The sequence below is a fragment of the Tachysurus vachellii genome, chromosome 1, assembly GCF_030014155.1.
Source record: "Tachysurus vachellii isolate PV-2020 chromosome 1, HZAU_Pvac_v1, whole genome shotgun sequence".
Lineage (NCBI taxonomy): Eukaryota > Metazoa > Chordata > Actinopteri > Siluriformes > Bagridae > Tachysurus > Tachysurus vachellii.
Window position 1 is genome coordinate 40696311 of NC_083460.1, and position 23900 is coordinate 40720210.

At 40.9% G+C, this 23900-nt stretch overlaps 1 protein-coding gene across 7 annotated transcripts in view; it reads right to left on the reverse strand.

Annotated features, from left to right (window-relative positions):
- The window catches only part of sox6 (SRY-box transcription factor 6), a 176035-nt gene extending 153050 nt beyond the window's left edge, over positions 1 to 22985 (reverse strand). For 4 of the 7 annotated variants that reach the window (XM_060866913.1, XM_060866986.1, XM_060866668.1 and 1 more), the window contains exons 1-2: positions 22618 to 22985; positions 19582 to 19696 (exon numbers count right to left, since the gene is read on the reverse strand). The gene's annotated coding sequence lies outside the window, so the exon portion shown is untranslated. Of the gene's footprint in view, positions 1 to 19581; positions 19697 to 20279; positions 20499 to 20672; positions 20740 to 21520; positions 21709 to 22617 lie in introns of those variants that run through there. The other 3 variants (XM_060866496.1, XM_060866418.1, XM_060866581.1) reach the window with 3 other exon arrangements.
- Between the last annotated feature and the right edge of the window lie 915 nt (positions 22986 to 23900).

The following is a 23900-nucleotide window of genomic DNA, read 5'->3' on the forward strand; positions in this document are numbered from 1 at the left end:
AGCTATCGAGAGAGGAGGAGGAGGAGGAGGAGGTGTTTCAGGAGGAGGAGGAACATAGGGAGGAAGGAAGGAGGGAAGAAAGGAAGAACATCCTAAGTGTTAACATGTCCTTATCAGATTCTACCATCACTAACAATTAGCTAATCGGGATCGCGTTTGTGAGTTTGCGAAAGCATGCGAGCGATCTGCGTGAAGTCGAGGGGGCTAATACTTCAAGAATATCGGGTGCCAACTTTTGTAATGTTTTTATAATCTAAGGAAATCGTGTATTTAAGATGCCGGCCTTTTGTTCTTGTTTCTATAGTAACAACCCACCCTTAGCGACAACTGTAAATGGATAAAGCGACAATAACGTCGACATGCAGTTAAACAAAGATTAATAGTGTAATGGTGGTGGTAAAGCTTGCTGTAAGAGCATAATAATGATAACGAAGACCGGCACAGTAAGTTACACACCATCCCGTCACTGATTATTGTCCTTCGACCGCTTGCCCTGGTGTGTGTTTTTCCTCTGCTATAGTGCACGAGGTAGAAACGTCTTCTCTGGGTCACGCTGTAAGACCCAGTGGCACCAAAAACGCCAGGTCTCTTTGCTCAGAATAAAAAAAATCCACCATATCATTGAGTTATTTGGGTTTGGTGACAGTCCAGAGGGTGAACGTCTCCAGCCCGAGGAGAACGATTGCCCCCCCCGGAGTCTCGACGGTAAGGTTGGAGATAGAGACGGCTTCAGCGGAGCGATTTAGCGTCCATTCTCCATCTCTCTCGCTCTCTTATCGCCCACACTCTCGCGGGGCGTTTTAGCCGCTGAAATCCTGTTCACCACATACTGGTTTTTAGGAGCTGTGAAATGAGTGCTGGAGAAGCGTGGCCACGATGTCCGCCTGTGTTGCCACTGGCCTCGAAAATGGGCTCGGGGCTTTTTGTCCAGGGAATGCATAAATGGAAGTTTTTAACACCTCAAAGGAAAGAAGGGCTTTTGTGCGAACGCACCGGTGAAAGTCGTCGCTCTCCTGAGGAGGTAGACACACTGAGTGCTGCAGAACAAAAGAACCCCGAGACCCGAGCGGCAGGAGACCGGTTCGGCCGTGAGCTCCACACCCATAACCGCACGCGCACTATCACTAACCTATATATACATACATAGAGAGAAAAGAGAGAAAGAGAGAGAGAGAGAGAGAGAGAGAGAGAGAGAGACACCAATTTTCTGTTACCAACTCAAACAAAGGTCAAAACCGTCCCTCGCTTCAGTGACACGAGCCTGATGCTTCCGACAAATCTTTTACACAGATGCTGAGTAAATCTTTCTACAAAAGGAAGCAGCTCACAAAACAAAGTCTCACTGATTGATTCACAGTCTAACTTTGAAACTAACAATAATAATAATTCCAGGTTTCCTTCCTCTCACTTCCGAAATTCGTTAGTTTGGTTTTTCAGACGACAAAAACGCGACAGCCGGCGACGACGACAATCAGCGCGAGCGTCATGTCACGCGTCCACAATAAACATTTAAATGCAAATAAACCGCAGGCACAAAAGGACTCGCATCTTCTGTCAGTGGAAACAAAATCAACCTGCAATTGTCTCCTGACTTTCAGTCATTTTCAGTGACAAGGTCTTAGAAGCGAGCATCTGTATTCAAATGACTGCACTCTTTAAAAGACCGAACACCGAGCAGGGCTTTATTTATTTTATTTATTTATTTATTTCCTGGAACAGTGCTGAAAGTCAATCACATGGTGAATTAAACCAGAATAGGGATCAATTGATCCAGAAATGATCAGGTTACAATCAGACGCCGTCAGTCGTCCACGAAATGATTAATACCGAATTTTATTCTTCCTTCTTCAGACTGCGAGCGAGTGCAACACCGTCGCGTTTTCAAAGATTACATTTGCAAGTGAATTGAAAAGCGTCAGCTTTAAACGATCTGATAAGGGTGAGGCGAGGGGAAGGTGAAAAGATGAAGACGAAAGTGTTAAAAATCTCCCCTTTTGTGGCGGATGAAGAGAAAACGAGGCTCTGAGGACGGACAGATGTGGGTTACGTGTGTGTTTTATTCCTCTTACACCTCAGCAGATTATTTATTTGTTAACAAGCTTGAAACTGTTCCTGTTGTTGCTTATGCTGTAGCATCTGTAAACCGCTGTCTCTCCATCCTCTCTCTTTTTCACAGCTTGTCAGGTTACTTTATTTATTTATTTATTTATTTTTACATGATTCCTCTCCGGTCCCTGAGTCCCTGTGATTCGTCTGAGTTGTTGCCACGGAAACGATACCGTATTAAAACCAGCGCGTTAAGGACTGACACTGACGACTCACCAGCTGTTGCTATAGAAATGATAACATAGTAGAATTATTGTAGCATTAACGAGTATAAACCTGGGAGCTGCTGCTCTAGAAGATCCATCAACACCTTCTGACCAATCAGGATGAGATTAGATAAAGAAAAAAAATAAATAGAGAGAGAAACATCAGCAGAACACAACCAGAGGAAATATGTCGTAAATTCCTAAAAACGCTCGTAAATTCCAAGGAACGAAAGGAAGGAAAGATGATATGAAGAGCTGCGTTTAGGTACGAAAGAAAAACCCGAAAATGTTTCTTTTTTTTTTTTTTTTTTTACGGTGAGATAATTGTTTCCTCAGACATCCTTCATAGGAATGTAAATCTTAACGGTGATGGACAGCCGTGTTTACGGTGAGCTCCGTACGGCTGGCTTTACGCACTGAAACAATTAACATTCGCTCGGGTTTGTTTACATTAACGCCGATCACGAGAGAAAGAGTGAACGAGAGAGAGAGAGAGAGAGAGAGAGAGAGAGAGAGAGAGAAAGAAATGATCGGTTTGAGAATATCTCTGCATTCTTAATTTTCTAGAGAGGGAAATGATTTAAAGGACGCAGCGCACAAATCTTGGCTGACACGACCGGAGCTGGCTTCGCAGTCTCGCTCTCCATCTTGGCGCTGTACGCATTTAGGGCAAAAAAAAAAAAAACTCCCCGAACACAGAGCACTTTCGTCTCTCTGGCAAAAATAAATGCATCGTTTGAGTCACTGATCAACGGGATAATTGAGTTTATTACTCTTTTTCCTTTTTTTTCCTTAAAAAAAAAAAAAGAGAGAAAAAATAGAGCTTTTGAAAATTGGAGGTCAAATTTTCTCTCCAGTCAGGCAATAAATAAGTCAAATAAGGTACAGGCTCCTGCCAGCAGTATTTTAGTGCCGAATTCAATTAGTGGAGAAAAAAAAGAAAGAAAGAAAGAAAGAAAGAAAGAAAGAAAGAAAAGAACACACAGCAAGCGCGTGCTGCTCAGCTCGGCTATTAGAGACACGTCCTTTCCCATGATGCCTCAGCAATCAGCTCTTCAGGTGTTGGAGAAGAGACGAGCAGCTGCACGAGGACCAGAGCCGCTTCAGGAAGGTAATCACGGTGAGTTTGGTGAAATTACATGTGGCTAATAATTGCTCTGGGAGCTCGAGGACAGACTGAATCCGTTTAATGCTAAAAACAACTAGCGTGTCTCCTTCACACAGTTTCATCTGGTGGTCATTCATTTGGAAAGTCAAAAAACAGAAGAAAAGAAGAACAGACAAGAGATGAGTCGGTGTAACAGGAAGATATGATGTGTAGAGGTTAAGCTTCCGCGTAGCTGCGTTAGCTAGCTAGCTAGCTACGACAAACTTCGTTAGTTAGTTAGTTAGTTAGTTATTTAGTAAGTTAGCTACCTGAACTGGACTGAACATAAACGAGAATATGACTTTGTATGAGACGATAAATAAAATATCAGAATCTGCAATTCAGATAAAAGTCTTTTTTCTCATCTCTTCATAGTTAAGAATTGTTAGCCATCTTTAGCTACATCTATACTTTTCCGTCTCAGAGAAAAAAAAGAAAAATGACTTAAACACGTGGATAAAATAGACTTTCTTTATCTCCTCTTACACACGACGGCTCTCCGTGATGTTAAATCGATACCAATAACTAACTAGCAAATGCCCTGGGGGTTTCATCCGGGTACTCCGGTTTCCTCCTCCGGTCCAAAGACATGCATGATGGGTTGGTTGGCATCTCTGGAAAATTGTCCGTAGTGTGTAATTGTGTGAGTGAATGAGAGTGTGTGTGTGTGTCTGCCCTGTGAGGGGTACTTCGAGGTAGTTCGGATAAGCGGTAGAAAATGAGTGAGAGTGAGTGAGTAACTAGCAAACCAGCTAACAAGGCTAGCTAGCTAACACTGCTACAAGGAAGTGTAACCGCTAAGACCTTCTGTGTGTGTAGTGAAGTATATTAGAGCAAAATAAAGGAAAATGAAGCGTTTTAACTAGTACTACAGACTGTACAAGTGATTTGGTTCTGTCTTGAAATACAAACAAAAATAAATCTAAAATTATTTGTCAAAGTCTTGGAAAGTATTTTTTATAAAATATTTGAATCATATTTTTTATTGAAATTCCTTTCTTAGTATATTTATAGTACAGTATAAAATTATTTTGTATCGTTTTTTTACGATGGAAACAATAGATAATGTGTTTTGTACCGTTGTTTTTTTGACGAATAAACTTGACAAATCGACAACACGACATGAACGATTTGTTTCGTAGCGCCTCTTTCATGTTACAGCTGTTTGGAGCAGAAAATAAATCCTTTTTTTTTATCAGAAGTCTTTAAACTTTTTTTGGAATTTTATTATATTTAACCTTTACACAGAGAAACAATACGCTTATTTATTTAACTTCTTTTTACTGCAGTTTTTATATTAAAAAAATCTGTTCCTCTTTTCTAGTATATTTATTATGTTTTTTGATTATTCATTTTTTTCATTCTTAATGATTATATTTTTATGACGCAGACGTTCTGTAAAGCGTTTGCACTTATTTCATTTGTATTTGTGACAAAATTAGAATTTACAAACCAACGATACAACAAATCTTTTTTGTTTTCGATTTAACGCTGTTTCAAAGTTACAACGGAAGATAAATCCATAATTCTGTCTAAAAATTCGTTCGAATTTGTCAACTTATTTTTTATATTATATTTTAAACTGAATTCTATCCTTAGTATTTAGAACCGCTTCGAACTTAAAACGGAAAATGAACAAACGTTTTATTCTTTGTCTTAGTCTTTAAACTTACATTTACGTTTTTTTTATCAGAAATTTATTAAAATACGAAACACTAACGTTTTGTTCCGCTGTTCATCTTTACGTTATCGCTGTCCTGAACTTAATAAATAAGTAATAAATGAATAATTCTTTGTCTGATGGACTTCCAGTCTTCTAACGCAATTCTAATTTTTTGTCGTCAACATCATATTTTTTTAATTCGATAATCCGCTCTGTTCGGATCAGAAATCAGCTCAATAAAATCTTAACAATCAACCAAAACCCATGATGGGGTGTATTTACTTTTTTAACTGCCATATTTATGGATTCGGGTCCAGGGTTTTCCGAGTCTCTGGTCAGGGAATATTAGAGACACGGAATTCTCTGGGTGCTTTCCATTATGTGAGGAACCGTAAATGTTATGAGACGTACGAGGGGGTCGGATAAACCGAAACAAGTGTATATGGATTTAAAAAAAAATAATGAAGGACACACACACACACATACACACTTACTCACTATACACACCCAATCTTACAAACCTTACAATGTGGCCTTTGTGACATAATGCCCTCTCCGCACTGGATTTTTGGAAAAAAATCCAAATTTTCCTATCCTACGTATCCAGTAATAACATCTTACATCACAGCGCTGCTTATGTGTGCCGTGAGTGAATTTCTGCTCATTTTTCTCCCAGGTTCGAGAGGGGGGTAAAACAAACACGGCCAAACGGTTATTATGTTCCATTCGTGCCCGGAGAGCCCATTAGAGCATGGCACCGGCCGTGTGAAACCAGAGGAACTCCTCACCTACTGAAGAACCGAGCAGACGCTTAAGAGGACCAGCGTCTGTCTGTCATATTACAAGGTTTGCCCCAGTTCTGAGAACTTAGTATACGACAAAGCGTGAACATGAGAGCTTAACAGAAACGGGATCCACTTGACCACACACACACACACACACTCAACACGAGGTTAGCGATGAAAGCACGACAGGTGGGTCACACAAAAAGGTCTCGACATTTCATTTCACGGCGCCTGTTTAACACATTATTCCTCCTCATCATATATATATAAATATTTAAGTATTTTTGACTCGAGGTCACGTGTCGGAATTGTCCGATAAATTTAACGGCGTAAATAAGTGTGTGATTTGAGACGCTGAGCTCTCCAACCTTGGACACACTTTCTCCTCCAGATTTTTTAAAGTATCATGCAATGTCGAGTGTTCAAGCAGCTTGGTTACCACGTCACGTCTCTTAAAGCGCGCACACACACACACACACACACACACACACACACACACACACACACACACACACACCCGGGATGTGAATAAACCGTTTCCAAAAAAAAAAAAAATAAACCAGCAAAGAATTCAAGGCAGTGTTCATGTGAAACGATCCTGACTTTAAAAGCTCAACACCGCGAAGGCAAATACTTTTATTTGTGTCGTATTGTTGCTGCTGAAGCTTTGACTCTGCTCGCTGAACATTCTTTTTTTTTCTTGTGCTGCTCACAATACAAGTTGAGAAATTTAGCCGTGAAGTATTATTGCCCTCCGTTTCTAAAGTCCGTGAAAGGCTCCGAGATAAGCAGCCTTCAGCTACGAATTCACAGCATGCTAAGCTTTTTAAATTTTTTTATTTTATTATTATTTTTTTATGTATAGACGTCTGAGCAAAAAAAAAAAAAAAAAAAAAAACCCAGACCTGTAGCCATCAAAGGGTAAGATGAAGGTTATTCTGAAGGGGAAGTCGCTTGTGAAATTGCAAAAGTTTCGCGCGATCGTGGTCTGTTTGACACTTTTGATGGACTCTGAGCAGGCTATCACGCGCCACATCGTGTTTTAGGAGCCTGAGTGACGAGAAGAGAGAGAGGAGTGAAGCGATGCTAATCTCACTGTTGTAGTCAGAATGGAACAAAACACCTTAGACCCTTTTCCACCAAAAAGACCCGGGTGCTGGTTCAGAGCTAGCACTGGTGCTGGTTCAAAGTTGGTTCCACTGGCGAACCTTCTAAGAACCGGTTTGTCTTTCCATCGGTTAGAGAGCGTCACAGAGCCGAGTCTGACGTCACTGTATACGTGTCACGTTACACAGCAACTTTAGCGCAGCACCGACAAACACAAACACAACAACAATGGCGGATGTTGCTTTACTGTTAATGCTCATGGCTTTGTGAACCTACATTAACATCCAAACGCGGCGAACCCAACATGTACGTGCAGCTCCATGTAATCTGTATAAACGGAGGTTGTAATCGAGAAAGTACATAACGTTATTTTATCATTAACACAAAAGAAAGTTAGCCTTAGCATGTAGCTACTTACTATCATGTCTGCTGAAAATGTATCATATCGCGGTAAAGTAAAAGTGTATTAAACATTAGTATACTTAAGGTACATTATCAAATGCGGTAACAGGAGCCCCGCCCACAGCCCCGCCCACAGCCCCTGACACAAGCGGTTCTTAAGTCTAGACCAACAACGTTTTGGTGCTACTGAAGAACCACTTTTCCTGGTTCAGAGCCGGTGCTTTGGCGGTCGAAAAAGAAAGAACTGATTCTAAATTAGGCTCCGAACGAGCACTCAAACGGCCTCGGTGGAAAAGGGGCACTTGATAGCTGCCTCGGAGTCGAGGATGAACGAGAGAGGAAGATTAGTTTTACCTCAGCGTTGTTGAGGACTGGATCGTGATTGGTCAGAAGAGAAGAAGAAGATTATTCTAATATGTTATCGTTTCTATAGTAACAGCTTGAAAACATGTAAACGCTTAAGTTTAATTTGCCGGCGACGGAGGTAAAGTTATTTAATACTTACAATAACTTTTCAAGACTCGTATTCATGAACGTTCTCAGTGTAAAGAGTTTCGCCTAGTGAGGAAATGTGGCGTTTTCCCTTAAAATTATAGAGAAGAATAAAGTTCTTCATAAAACATCTTAACCTTTAAAGAGCTCATAAGGTCAAAAAGTGTTAGGAGAAGTGAGGAGGACTTTTAAGAGCTTTAAGAGTTTCTTTATCAGAGGAGAAAATGACTAAAAGGTGAAGAGGGAGAAGAAATGTGTTGTGTACAATATGTGAGTTAGTAATCTGATACAGATTACAGCGTGTAGGGATTATTTTTGTCACCAATCATGTGTGTATATATATATATATGTCATTTAGAGACAGTAACATCTCTAAAACAGAGCTGAAATCCCACAGCAGCAGGAATGACATCATTTGTCTCTATGACATTTCTGCTCTGTGTCGTAGATGTTTACATTTACATTTATCACATTTATAACATACAGATGTTAGAGCATCGTTAATATAATCAGTCACAAACGTAATCCCTACACCATATAGTCTCAAATATCTGAACATACAGATAAAGTAAAGGTTTATAACAGACGGGATTTTAAAAGCGCTCCTATTTTTTTATTCCACAACCAATCACAGTCCTCAAAAGAACGTGTCACCTAGTAACAGGTTAAGCTCCGCCTCCTCTCTAAGATAAAAGTTGTTGTATTTTCCTTGTTCAGAGTTGATCTGAGATCTGAGGTCCTGAATCACTCTGAAGATAAGGTTCATAGAAATGTTAGCACAGTGAAGGGTTTTTTACACCTGGTCACTTCATGTGTTTTCTGTGATCAGATAGCTATCCGATGGTAAAAAGACCAGGTCTAAATGCCCTCCGAAACGTTTTTGAGACAGATATAAATCCGATGGTACAAACCCCTTCAGGAGGTGGTCTGGGACGTGTTTCAGATGAAACTGGACAGGTGTAAATGAATGTGGTTGTTCAAGCCACATACGTCAGCTCTATACTCCTCCCAAACGGACGTACGTCACTCGCAGGTGATCTTTCACCCAGGCGTCTCGTTGGGGCTTAAAACGCACTGCTGCTGCCAGCGAAAACGCAGCAAACAGTAAATGCTGTTTTTTGTAACATAACCTTCGTAACGAGTTTTTTCATCTTCTTTTTGATTGCGTTCTGAAAACCGCACACACCAAAGTGTGTTCTGTTTCAATTACCCCGGAAATTAGGTAAAATATATTAGCATTTTGGGTGGGAGTAGAAAGATCGGATCGATATCCGATTCGCCGAACAGTTTTAACAAATCAGACAGCTATCGGATCAGAGACAACACATGAAGTGACCAGGTGTAAAAAGGCCCTAAGATCATTCTGAGATTCTTTATCAATACAGACCTGGTGTTTGTTTTTTACAGTAACAAGCAGTTTTGTTTTTTATTTTATAAAAAATTTTTAGGCTTATTAACTGCAAAATACATTTTGGTGAAAAAAACCATTGTGGTGAAGGAAGGACTGTTTATAGCTGCTATAATGGAAGTGACAAGAGGATCTCTCTCGTTTAACAGATCAAAAAATAAAATTATGATGTTGTTCTTTAATAAATATACATCGTAATAAATCAACAGGGACGTGCGGCTACAGGAAGCCAATCAGCTCCGTTATTTTCCTCTACAGCGGCACCCAGATCTCGCGTGTTAATGACGAGTTAATGACCGTCTCATCTTGGATCGTTTTTTAGCCAGACCTTCATTCATTCATTCATTCATTCATCTTCTACCGCTTATCCGAACTACCTCGGGTCACGGGGAGCCTGTGCCTCAGGCGTCATCGGGCATCAAGGCAGGATACACCCTGGATGGAGTGCCAACCCATCACAGGGCACACACACACTCTCATTCACTCACACAATCACACACTACGGACAATTTTCCAGAGATGCCAATCAACCTACCATGCATGTCTTTGGACCGGGGGAGGAAACCGGAGTACCTGGAGGAAACCCCTGAGGCACGGGGAGAACATGCAAACTCCACACACACAAGGTGGAGGTGGGAATCGAACCCCCAACCCTGGAGGTGTGAGGCGAACGTGCTAACCACTAAGCCACCATGCCCCCCCTAGCCAGACCTTATTTAAAAAAATTATATCAGAGAAACACGGAAGAGAAAAAAAAAAAAAAAAAAAAAAAAAACAGCAGAATATTTCTGCTCGTTTTTTTTTCTCACCCGTTTGAATATTCATCCAGTTTCCACGTCCCCAAGAAACTCTTCTAATCAGAGTCACTTCCCCCTTTAATCACAGGGGCTGTAATTATGTTCTGATAAAGCGTTTTTTGCCGCACTCCTCCGTGTCACTCACAGGTCTAGTGTGTGAGTAGGGAGAGCAGAGCGCTCCGAGCTGCCAGACGTCACCCACCGCACCGTGACACACACACACACACACACACACTCATCCTTCAGCTTGAGATTATTACTGAGCGAACGTGTCGCACAGACGAATTAAACGACGACAAATCGGCGTCTGTAGGAGCGCGGCGGTCGGAGACGACTTTAACAGATCTGCTGCGATTCTTTAAACCTGAGTGCAAATAAAAGTGCACATTTCTTTTGCTTTTGTTTTACTTTCCCAACCAGGAAACAAAAAAACCGTCACCACGGCTATATCGAGGTTTCTGCTTTTCTCTTTGTAAATCCGTCCAAGCGCAGGGATTAGAGGAGAAAAAAAAAATATTTACAGCTCTCTCGGTTTCCATGTTCATCTTGGAAGCTGGGAAGAGCTCGACGTCAGGGACGATCGCGAACCGCGAGTTGATAATGATGACGATTTAATTAGAAGGCTCTCCGTGGTCTCTGGAGTCTGCCCAAACTTCTCCACCCTGCAGATGGTGACCAATAAATTTAGCTACTACAGCAAGAACGAGGAGGAACATCTCTTCATCTCCAACACCACCATCATCACCACCACCATCATCATCATCACCACCACCACCATCATCATCATCATCATCATCATCATCTTGGTCTTGCCACTAAACCAGACACAGAAAGCCATGTGACATGCCACCACAGGTTTCTCATCACACACACACACACACACACACACACACACACACACACACAGAGGTAAGCCAATATGTGAAACTCCTCCTCTGTTAAAAGCTTTTTGATATATAGTGACCCTGCTTCTACTAGAAAGTTAGAACAGTGCGATGGAAATAAAAGTGCACGTGTTTCAACATGGCTCGAGATCCTGATAAACAAAAAAAAAAGAAAAGAAAGTTGACGTGGTGTAAAATTAACGGTTGAACAAGTCACGCTTCAGAGTAAATCTCGTCTCATTTGCATCACACAAAGGCTGAGAGGGTTCAAGTTTGGCTCTGTGTCATAGTTTCAGTTTCTTTCTTTCTTTCTTTTATTAGTAGAGAGGTACAAGGGATGAAAAAAGGAGGGGAAAGGTCTCTGCTCTTCATCTAAACTCAGAACTCTCAGGTCTTTCTTCTTTCTCTTCTTCTGCCGTGTTTATTTCTCCGGCCGCTTCGGCTCGGAGAGACGTACGCCGTTCGCTCGTGGGTGTCCGGCGTGTGCCAGTGTGGCTGTTCTTTAAGACCATCAAAGAGGCTCTTGGGGAAGGCTCGGGAGGCGAAACCGCACATTTTCCTCCATCATTTCAACAGTTTTTCCATTTAAAAAAAAAAAAGAAGAAAAGGAGAAAATATTACACCATTATAGTTCTCTCACTCAGCAGACTTTTGACAGCCGTGCCGTGAAGCAGCCCTGTGACATGGAGGAGGAGGAGGAGGAGGAGGAGGAGGAGGAGATGAAGCAGGAGGAACAACTCCAAAAAAAAAAAAAAAAAAGAAAAGAAAAGAAAAGAAAAGAAAAGAAGTGAGGGTTTGAAATTATAGTCCTGGATCAGGAGTTAGCTTGATGAACTAATGAGGAAAAAAAAAAGATGATGCGTTTTAATTCATGCGCAATTTGTTTTCCGTTCCCTGTGCCAAAGTAAAAAAAAAAAAAAAAAAAAAAGAAGGGAAAAGGTTCATATTTTCCATTTCACTTTTGGTGTGGTTCAAAATGAAGGAGAAAGAAAGAGAGAGAGAAAAAGAGACTGAGACAGACTGTTGGATCAGCGAGTTCACGTCTCTCGTGTCACCAGGCGAGGACGACGTCTGAGGCGTCGTATTGTTTGTTGCGTTTCCACGCTGACGTCCCCTCGACCCCTGCGTCCCTTACGCCCAGATCCCTGACCGCTTCTACCCACGACCCTCGTCACCTAGAGCACCAGAAGATGTGTGTGTGTGGCTGATTCAGCTACAGAGACGCTTGGTGCTGATTTGTACTGAACATCATCATCTGCAGAGATGCACACACACACACTCACACTCACACTCACACACACTCAGCATCGCTGGTACATCAAAGCTCATCCACAACTCAGCGCTTTCTCTTCGTACCTGCCCGTTTTCTACACGGTCCAGAGAAAAAGAGAAAAAAAAAAAAAAACATCCACCAGTGCTGCACATGTGATGTTTTAAGGAAGAAAGAGAGAGAGAGAAAGAAAGAAAGAGAGAGAGAGAGAGAGAGAGAGAGAGAGAGAGAGAAAGAGAGCGCAGTACTTGTGGTCGCGTCTGCTGAAGCCATTTTCTCATGACGCACGCCCTGTAAAATCCGCGAGTCAGTGTAAATAATCATGGAATAAGGAAACAAAAGAGCTGGCCAGAGCGATTTGAGCTTAACTACTGTCAGAACTACAGCCACAGAAATTGCACCCTCCTTTTTTTCCACCCTCTTTTGTCACTTTAATTTGGTTTTGGCACGGCTCGTCCCGACTTTCCACAGTCGAGAAAAAAACACACTGTAGGCAACGCGAATTTTGGCTGAGCGTCCTCGAGCGTTTTCCATATAATTTCCAAGAGTGGATCAGATGTCCGTTTTTGCAACGACAATAAAAAAGTGTAGAGCAGCAGAACAAGATGTTAGCTACTGGTTCTTCAGATGGGGGGGAAGGGGGGGGGGCGTTTGCGGCTCAGAGCACCCTCTTTAAGATGGAGTGTCGTGTCAAAAGGACGCCGTTTCAGACGATAAAGACGTTTCTCGTTTTTTAAACCTTCCGATCATTCTCCTGATCTTTGCCTCTGATGGCGGTGTGCAGCATTTTATCTTTAACATAAATGTAGAATTATAAATCGATAGACGAAAAAAAGAGAGAAAGAATAAAAGAAAAGGAAAAAGAAACGTGCAACGGTTTGTATTCGAGCTCATTTGCATAATGCGAACTTTTCTGACACAGTGATTGAATTAGCCGAATATCTTATACACACACGTACACACACGCAGACGTGATCAGCGTGTTCGTATGGAACGTGAACTCGAAGATGATGATGGTGTGAATAATTTCAGCGCTGTAGCGTGGCCTCGTAAATCAGCGAGCCACGTCTCCGTAGATTCATTACTGACCTCTAACTGCTAACTGGCTTCTTGTAAAGTTAGTGATCTATCAGCTCATGACAGGCTCGCGATGAGCCGAACTGAAATAAACACACACACACACACACACACACACACACACACACACATATTGTGACAGGCCCGTGGAGAACAGTGAACAGCTGTGAGTGTAGAATGCTAACGTCTGCTAGCGTGTTAAACACAGCCAGTGTTCTCTGTACATGTTCTAAACACACTGTGTGTCACAGAGAGCTTTAGTCTCGCAGCTCAGTGACTGAGTTACTGCTCATTTTTAGCATTTAGCATTTATCACACTTTATACAGATTCTGTAGTATTCTTACTGTAATACTCTCACTGTATTGTCTTTATTCTTATACTCCAATACTCTCACACTCTAATACTGCAATACTCTCACACACTAATACTCCAATACTCTCACACTCTAATACTCCAATACTCTCCCACTCTAATACTGCAATACTCTCACACTCTAATACTGCAATACTCTCACACTCTAATACTGCAATACTCTCACACTCTAATACTGCAATACTCTCACACTCTAATACTGCAATACTCTCACACTCTAATACTACAATACTCTCACACTCTAATACTGCAATACTCTCACACTCTAATACTGCAATACTCTCACACTCTAATACTGCAATACTCTCACACTCTAATACTGCAATACTCCAATACTCTCACACGCTAATACTGCAACACTCTCACACTCTAATACTGCAATACTCTCACACTCTAATACTACAATACTCTCACACTCTAATACTGCAATACTCCAATACTCTCACACGCTAATACTGCAACACTCTCACACTCTAATACTGCAATACTCTCACACTCCAATACTGCAATACCCTCACACTCTAATACTGCAATACTGCAATACTCTCAAATGCTAATACTGCAATACTCTCACACTCTAATACTGCAATACTCTCACACGCTAATACTCCAATACTCTCCCACTCTAATACCGCAATACTCTCACACTCTAATACTGCAATACTCTCACACTCTAATACTCCAATACTCTCACACTCTAATACTGCAATACTCTCACACTCTAATACTGCAATACTCTCACACTCTAATACTCCAATACTCTCACACTCTAATACTGCAATACTCTCACACTCTAATACTGCAATACTCCAATACTCTCACACGTTAATACTCTCACACTCTAATACTGCAATACTCTCATACTCCAATACTGCAATACTCGCATACTCTCACACTCCAATACTCTCATACTATAATACTGCAATACTTTAATACTCTCATACTGCAATACTCTCATACTCTTACACTCCAATACTGCAATACTCTCATATTGCAATACTGCAATACTTGTATATTCCTATACTCTAATACTTTCACACTCCAATGCTCTCATACTGCAATACTCTCATACTCTCCAACTCCAATATTCTAATACTCCAATATTTTAATACTCTCATACTGCAATACTCTTTCACTCCAATGCTCTAATACTCCAATACTCTAATACTCCAATACTCTTATACTCCAATATTCTCATACTCTCATACTCCAAAACTCCAATACTGCAATACTCTAATACGCTCATTCTCCAATACTCTCAAAATCCAATACTCTCATACTCCCACGCTCCAATACTCTTTTAAACTATTCCTCTTTCTCTATAACGCTCTTAATTCTCTTATAAAATGCAGATTCTCTATTACTCTTTCTATACCACTGTGATGCTTTTAAAGCGATTCCTCTTACTCTATAATACTTTTAATTCTGCTGTATTCCTCTAGTGTTCTTATTCTGCCACCTCATTCTTCTTACTGTCTTCTTCTTGTCTTACTCTTGTTGTTCTATTATTACTGTATTATTATTATTATTACTCAAGCTGATTGGCTCCTGTCCTATACCTTACTTTACTCTAATTGTATTATTTTTGCTCCATTCACACACTCAGACTTTATTACTCTAGTATTATTACTTTTACTGTTACTCTATTACTTTTAGTCATGTATTCTTAAAAGCGTATAAAGTCTGAAAAATTATCAATTTCTTTTACATTTTCTCATAAATAAATGTACTGTAGCTTTTCACAGCAAGCCTTTAAGAAATTATGGAATATAATTTTTTTTTTTTTTTTTTACAAATAAAATAAAAGTAGTTGTAGATTTTAGAGCTTTTTGTCCAGCCGTATATCCTAAAATGGCTCGTGTTTTTCTTCATATCTCGTTATATGAAATAAGAAAGCGTGTATTTGAAGAAATCTCTGATGCCCAAAAACAAGACATCGGGAGGAAAAAAAAAAAGTAAAAAATTCCCAGTAGAATGATCCCTGTAATAAAGTAGCAACGACGTCCAAACAATTCACCACATTTGCTATTCAATAAGCCGTGCAGAAAGCATGAGCAGGAGAACAGGAGAAGAACACACACACACACACACGCATACACATACACACATACACACACACGCCCAGAAGTGACACATTTAAGGCGACAACAATTACGAAGCCAATGAAGGCTCGTCATAAACACGGGTTTGATATATAAAAAAAAAGGATTCGCATCATTTATTCATGCACCAATTAAAGGTTAAACACATGGCAAAGGCTCAGCGTTTTCAGAGAGCAGCTGCACAGAGGCACAGCAAGACGGGAGGCCACAACAAGAAGCTTAGAGAGAGAGAGAGAGAGCGAGAGAGAGAGAGAGGAAGAGAGAGAGAGAGAGAGAAAAGCAAACTAACTTTGTCTTGAAATGGTTTTGGCTTCAGGACAAGCTCTCCGCAAAAGAGCACGCACTGGCGTAAACATTTGTACAAAATTATAAGTGCATACAGAGACGCATACGGCAGTCAACCACCCGCATGCTGAACCCTCTGCCTTCACGTGTGTGTCTCTGTGTGTGTGTGTATGTGTGTGTGTCACGCCGAAAAACCACTGCATTTTAATTACTGCCAGCCAGCGAACTGCGCTGCTTTGATATGGAAATGGCCCGCGGTCTTCGTTCGTATGCATCGCTGAAAAAAAATCTTTCTGATTCATAAAAAAACAACGTGTTACACCTGATAGTGCTGATTAGACAGAGGATATGAGTGTGTGTGTGTGTGTGTGTGTGTGTGTGTGTGTGTGTGTGTGTGTGTGTGTGTGTGTGTGTGTGTGTGTGAGAAACTCACGCTTCATTAATTCAACACATATTTCTCTACATAATAGCAAGAATATTTCATACGATAAATTAAAGATGTTTGCAGTTTGCTTAATTCTATTTAATTCCACTTCACACAGTATTTTAGAATTTTAGGCCTCGGTGCTTCTCAGCGTCCGTTCGTGTGTTTTCATGTTTTCATGCGCCGGCTCTCAAGCTCTCTGTAAAGAGCTCTATTTTTACTCCGGAACATTCTGGAACATGGCTGATATTGTCAGGTCACATCTTAGCGAGTAAAAAAAATCCTCTCTCTTTCTTTCTTTCTCTCTCCCTCTCTGTCTTTTACTCCCTTCCTTTTTTTCTTTCTTTTCTTCACCTGCTGATGCAGTGTGTCCACAGGTGCACATTTTCCCCTAAAAGATGGATGCTCTTATTCAGGGCAGAAGAAATCAAATCAACTTCAAAGACAAAATCTGGATTTAAGGGACGGTTTATTTCAGTCTGATTAAACGTCTCAAACTCTTTCTCTCGTTCTCTCACTCTTTTTTCTTTCGCTCTCTATCATTCTTTTTTTCTTAAGCTTCAGGAGCAGATCTGCAATTTGGGTGTGTTGTAAAGTCATAGATAAGTATAGGTTTTCTAATTTCCACTTACAGTAAAGAGGGGGGGAAGAAATAAGAAATACTTAAGGCGTGGAAAGATGTTACAGAGCCACACACACACACACACACACACACACACAGAGCCCTCGTTCGATTGTTAGTCTGGAATTACACCTTTGATTTTCTCCATCGGGGGAGGTCAACCTCCCTGACTCAGACTCCGAATAAATCATCGGGCTTTTACGAGACGCATCAGCACAACACCTTCATCGAGGACGATAACGGTTTTGCAAAAATCTGCTCTTGATCTTGGAATAATAATAACGGCATAGCTTTCTGAACACTCGCATCCTTGATCGTTCCACTCCTTGTCCTTAAAAAATGTACACCTCGAGTGTAAGTCTCTTAACATATACGGCATTAAAAAAAAAAGCTAATAAAAAGCTCCGGTTGTGTATTAAATCATTATTAGCGCTACATTACTTTATTATTACCGTGTAATAAAAGGTGTGCGCCGGAACGTACCGCCTGACTGATGCCCCTAATTTCTCGAGCGTGTATATAACGTAAGTGAAGTTAAGATCAAATTAATCGGCTCTATTTGTTAGGAATATGTTGGGTTTTTTTTTTCCTGGAAAATCACACATTAAAAGCAATCAATGCCATCCTAATTAAAAAAGTGCACCACAACTTCAATAATGCATTCCAGAAACTTGAGACATTCTGCCACAAAAGCAGCAACGAGGGAAGGAAAGAAAGAAAGAGAGAGAGAGAGAGAGAGAGAGAGAGAGAGAGAGACAGAAAGACAACCTCCTAATGAACATGTTGCCATCGGTTTTGATCATTGTTGAAATATTCCACAGCAAATTAGCTAACGCTTAAAGACAGATGTCACAACATGTGCTGCTGCAGTTCTCTCTCGCCCCGGCTTTCCTCCCCTACGGCTGGTGCACGCCTTTACCTTTATACCAGACCTGCTGTTGTTTACCTCGGCTGGTGTTTATCATTAGGGCGCTGCATGCTGGCACGGTTCAAACCTCGCCCCAAAATGAAACGGGCAAAAACCCCTGAGTGCATTCCACCAGCGCCGTCATGATCCGAGCCTCCACAGCTGTGCTATAGACTAAAAATCCATTTGATGCATGGATAAAATCCTGCGATGCGTGAAAAACTCTTGCAGCATGCACACGCTCGCACTACAGATATATAAAAATATTTTCCATCCAAGAAGAAATTTCTTTAATATTATACCCCTGGTGATGTTATACTTTTTTTTTCCCCCTCCCTTGACACACACTAAGTGACCGTTGTAGCTTTTTCTCCTTCTACATTTCAACCTCCTCGACGTTTCTGCTCACATTCCTACAAGTAATATAATTTTGCCTGCATGGAATTCATTTCGGTAAGGATATTATACATGGATAAATAAGTTACAGCAAGCGTCTCAAAACATCTCTCGACATCAAGGACGCGCAGAGATGTCGCTTGGATTTTAAGAAGAAGACCAGACGAGAGCAGGAAAGACAGAACCGATTACTGTAAATTAAGCAGGATAAAAGAAATGCAAAATTCACTTTATCTCAAATGCAATGAATTTACAACAATTAGACCGAGTGTTGTTGGGAAAATGCTGCAGGACTTAATGACTGTTTTTTAACAGACCAGCATATCAGTGCATGTCGATTCTTTTAAGGAGATAATTGCATGCACTGGATTTCTGTATAGATAATGCAGAACAGGAATGCTGCTAATTATCCATTTCCATTATAAAAAAAAAAAAAAAAAAAAAAAACAGAAAGAAATGAACAATTTAGCATTAAGTAGCTGAACAATAAATATCCACAAAGGATGTTATTACTAAGCAAGTGATCTCCAAACCAAAGACAAGACAACACCTGCAATTGTTTTACAGAGAAAGACAAATAATAAAGACAACCGAGACTTTGTGCTTTACGTTTTGTGCATCATCAAAGCAAAGGAATGCGCTCGTGCTTCCTCTAATAGATTTTTTCGGTGTGTAGCAAATTGCTTTAATCCGATTTAATGCTTCATAATAATCCAGAAACGTTGCAGCTTTGCTTTATTGTTTCCTTTTATCATATCGTTCATGAAAATTCATAGATTGTTGTTGATTTTTTTTTTCGGGTCTCTGTGTGGATTTCTTTACAGAAGCGCGTGCCTTATTGCTTACTGTAAACACTGCATGGAAAAACTAAATTCAGCTCTAAACCAAGTTAAACCTCAAAAAAAAAATCTAAATTCATCCTGAAAGTGCACGCGGAAAGAATGAAAAAAAAAAAAAAAAAGAGCCGGCAGTGCGCGCACACGTGATCCGGCACGAGCGAACACAGCCAGCCTGCGGTGCGCTCGCGCTACAAAATGATCCCTTAAAGACAGAAGTAGAGAGAAAGAAACGGAGAGAACAGAACTCTGTTTCTTTTCTTCAGTGCGCAAAAGGAAAAAAAAAACTTACCGGCACCAAATGCGACAAGCGTTTCGCTCTCCAGATCCCCGGCTACAGGAAACGGCACGGTGTGCACAGCGCGCGCGACGGCACCGTGTTTCCGCTAAGCCACGCGCTGACAATTCTGTTTAGATAGAAAGAAAAAATGAAGATCAATGTAAAAAGAAAGAAAGAAAAAAAAATATAAGAAATTCGTGACAAATGAAAAGTTCGGCTGTTAGCGATTATATTATTAGATATTTTTATATATGAATATTATACATTTTATTTGAAATTAATTCTGTATATAAATTTCTGACTGATGTGTGAATTAATTAATCAATCAATCAATCAATCAAACAGGATAGATTCGTGTCTTAAATATATAAATATACATATTTATTATGCATGAAATATTTTAACAATATAACAATGCGCTTTATAGCATGAAGGTGTGAAAGTGAATTCTGATAACAGTCATGTTTTAGTTTTCTGCAAATGCGACAAATGCAGAACAATTGTCAGATCCCCTCAAGAGTCTCTATCTCTCTCTTACACACACGCACATACGCACACTCACACGGAGAATAAAGTATGTCCATTGAGAGGCCAGGCCAGGACAGGACAGGACAGTGCAGCACATCCCCTGCCCAGCAATAATCAGGACAATGTGCTGAATCGACGGTCTAATTATAAACGCGCCATTTGGACCTCCATTGCCGCTTTACCTTATGAGGGTAGTTGCGCACACACAGAGGCACGGCAACTGTTCACACCAGAATGCCATTAGCGGATCAGCTTCGACCCAACACTGGGACGAGCAAGGAGAGGTGGTGGTGGAGAAGGAGAAGGAGAAGGAGGTGGTGGAGGTGGAGGTGGAGGATTGCTTTTCAAACAGCCCGTCTCACTTAAGACAAGAGTGTATTATTAGCCGGCCGGCTATTCTTATACTTCCACCACACTGGACACAAAGTTCAGATTGAGAAGAGAGAGAAGTTAAGCTGGGTTTAATTAAGGTGTCCGATTGCGTCCCTGAACAACAGAGCTTTTGTGTCTCCTTCTGAGTTTATAAAGACAGAGAGAAAAATACATTTGAAACGAAATTAATTTCGTGAACTTACTTGTGTGTCGCTCACAAGCCTGCACGATGCGTTTTAATGAAGAAAAAGCTTCAATTTATTTATTTTTTTCATATATATATAAGCGAATGATGATAATAATAAACAAAGACGCTAGACATTTCCTAAAAAGACGTCAGTGCTGTGTTTCTTATTCAAATATTATCAGGTCATGTCCAGCAGTGCAGAAGTCGCTTATCTCTTTCTCTCTCTCTCTCTCTCTCTCTCTCTCTCTCTGTCTGTGTGTGTGTGTGTGTGTGTGTGTGTGTGTGTGTGTGTGTGTGTGTGTGTGTGTGTGTGTGCGTGCGTGCGTGTGTGTGTGAGAAAGCGTCTCTAGTTTGGAGGGAAACACCCTTTAGATGATCAGCTATCTCTGTCACACAGGCAAAGTTCACACGCACTGCAAGTCCGCGTGCTCTTCTAATACCTTCACACACTGTGTGTTTAGGAAATCATGATGTCCTGTGTGTGTGTTTGTGGTTTAGAGAGAGAGAGAGAGGGAGAGAGAGAGAGAGAGAGAGAGAGAGAGAGAGAGAGAGAGAGAGAGAGAGAGAGAGAGAGAGAGAGAGAGAGAGAGAGAGAGAGAGAGAGAGAGAGATGTATAGATTTCAGGTAGAATTATTATAAAAGGGAAACAGAACAGTTCTTTTGTGTGGAAATGATATTACATAAAAATCCCCTTAAAAGTATTTAGTATTAAGTGTTGAAGTGTGTTATTTAACTCGCCACAAACTCGATTTACTGCGCTATTCTTTAGTCATTTACAGTGTTTACAGTAAATACAATATTTTAATAAAATTCTTCAAATCCTTAGAATAAAAAATATGAATTTTTATATCGGCTTCACTTACTTTTCAGTCGCCTATTTCGCAGAACTGGCGTTTTTTTTTTCACTCTAAAAGTAGTCTTGCGTGTCCAAAGTTGTGTATTGTCTCTAAATGGATGAACACTTCATTGTAATTTATGACTTATGCATTCTTCTGAGGTCAATTCTCCTGACCTCGGAGGGAAAGTGAAGCCAAGAAGAATTTCCACGCTTTTTTTTTTTAACTGACTCTCTCTCTCTCTCTCTCTCTCTCTCTCTCTCTCTCTCTCTCTCTCTCTCTCTCTCTCTCTCTGCACGTTGGTACCAAATTGTCTTAAGGACATTCACCATCCATGCACCATTTATGATAATTATAATTTATAGTAATGATTATGTTCTGATCAAAGCGCTCGCGACTGAAACACATTTCTCCATACGGCTTAAAGGAGGTCGAATCTGATCTGCGCTCTGTGCGTCACTGATAATGAAGAGTACCGCGCTGTGGACGAAAAGTGAAATTGCTTCCTGTGCTGGGGAAGTTATCTGCCATCCGGATAGCCATGAAACGTCTTATTAACACAGGGGAAAAAAAGAGTTGTAAAATATATCTCACAGCCTATAAACCGGCGCGCGCTTTTAATACAGGTTTTAGACGTTATCGTTTTTTTTTCCTGCGTGCGTGTAAATCAGCTCGATTTACTAGATACAGTACACGCGTGCAGGATAAGAGTGAAACTATACTTGGTTTTCAGCTAGCAGATCAGAAAATGCTGAAGCAGAGCAACAAAAAAAAAGTAAGAAGAATATAAACAGAAACCCTCCTGGCACCGGAGAACCAGTGCGCTACAAGTTCAGCTGCGCTGTCAACACGAGAAGCAGGAGATCACAGTGATAAACAACATCCCACCAACAACAAGCAAAGAGAACACACTATTGCCAAACGCACACTTCAGCTCAAATCCCTGTCATGTTCTTGTCATTTTCTGGCGCTGGTAAAGACACAACAAAAGCGCATAAGGTGGTTCCGGATAAAACACGTTGGGTCAAACGCGCGACGCGAAACGTGTTAAAAATGACGCAAACAACAGGTTAGAATGAGACAAGTGTGGAAATGTAAAGCAAAACAAAACAGAAAAAGTTTACCTCGATGTGAACCACGCGGGGCAAAACCTCAGCCTCGTTGTCTAACGTCGTATCCCGATACGGCACAAAACAAACCGTGCCAAAAGGGAAAAATATCAGTCTCTGCGAAAAACAAAACAAAACAGCAACTAAAAGTGGAAAGCAGAGCGCGGCGGGAATACGAAGTTAAAACTGTCAACAAAATGCTGAGAGCCGCTAGGAAATTGTCCCCGCTGGTGTGCAGAACTGAAAACAAGGACAGAAGAAAAAAGGAGAAGAAGACGGCGGAGAGCTTGCTGTCAATCTTGGCAATCAATGTGCGCGGCCATGTCGCAAGCATTCAAAGCATTTCCCGTCGTGCAACATCAGAAAGTGAGTGGCCAGGGGCATTGATGTGAGCAAGGCAAAAGAGGCAGGGCTCCCCCTCCCAGACGAGAGAGAGAGAGAGAGAGAGAGAGAGAGAGAGAGAGAGAGAGAGAGAGAGAGAGAGAGAGAATAGGAGTCTTCAGCGGGGAGGGGTGAGGGAACAGCGATTGTGGCCTCTCCAAAAAAGAGAGAGAGAGAGAGAGAGAGCGCGCACATGATGCATTAACTAAATCAATGAATGCATGGTCAAGTCTAAGGATTAAAGGTTCCACACGAGTGTTTCGTGGATTCGTGGCATCCTATTAAAGATATAAAGAACCTTTGACGCAAGAGTGGAGACTGGTGAGACTTTTTTTAGGGTTGGGACAACACTTTTTTTTTTAAAGAACTCTTTAAACAACCTTCTGTTTTTACAATATAAAAAGAAGTCGGACGAGTAGCAGATCTGAAGGTTCAACAGATCCGAAGACGTCCAGAAGCATTGCAGCTGCTCCTGAAAGTGACTAATGTGCTGAGATAAAAACACAGCGCGTACACAGTTAGGAAGAATACTGTATCCTGTATCCTTTTGGTAGACGATAATACCTCGATAATTATAGGTTTTAGAAGGCGGTGGAGCTTTTTTTTTTAATTTTTAATTTTTTTTTATTTCTATATTTTTTTTTGCTTGTTAAGTGAGCAGGTCGGGCTTTAGGTGTGACCAGATATTTGCTCCTTTTGTACAGAGGATTAACAAACCTGACTCGGGTTGCTTGGGGATATAACCTACTGAATTGATATATTGGAGGATGTCACACACACACACACACACACACACACACACACACACACAGAGAGAGAGAGAGAGAGAGAGAGAGAGAGAGAGAGAGAGAGAGAGAGAGAGACTCGAGCTAAGTTTAAATTCATATTATTTACGGGAAGTGAAGGTTTAGAAATGA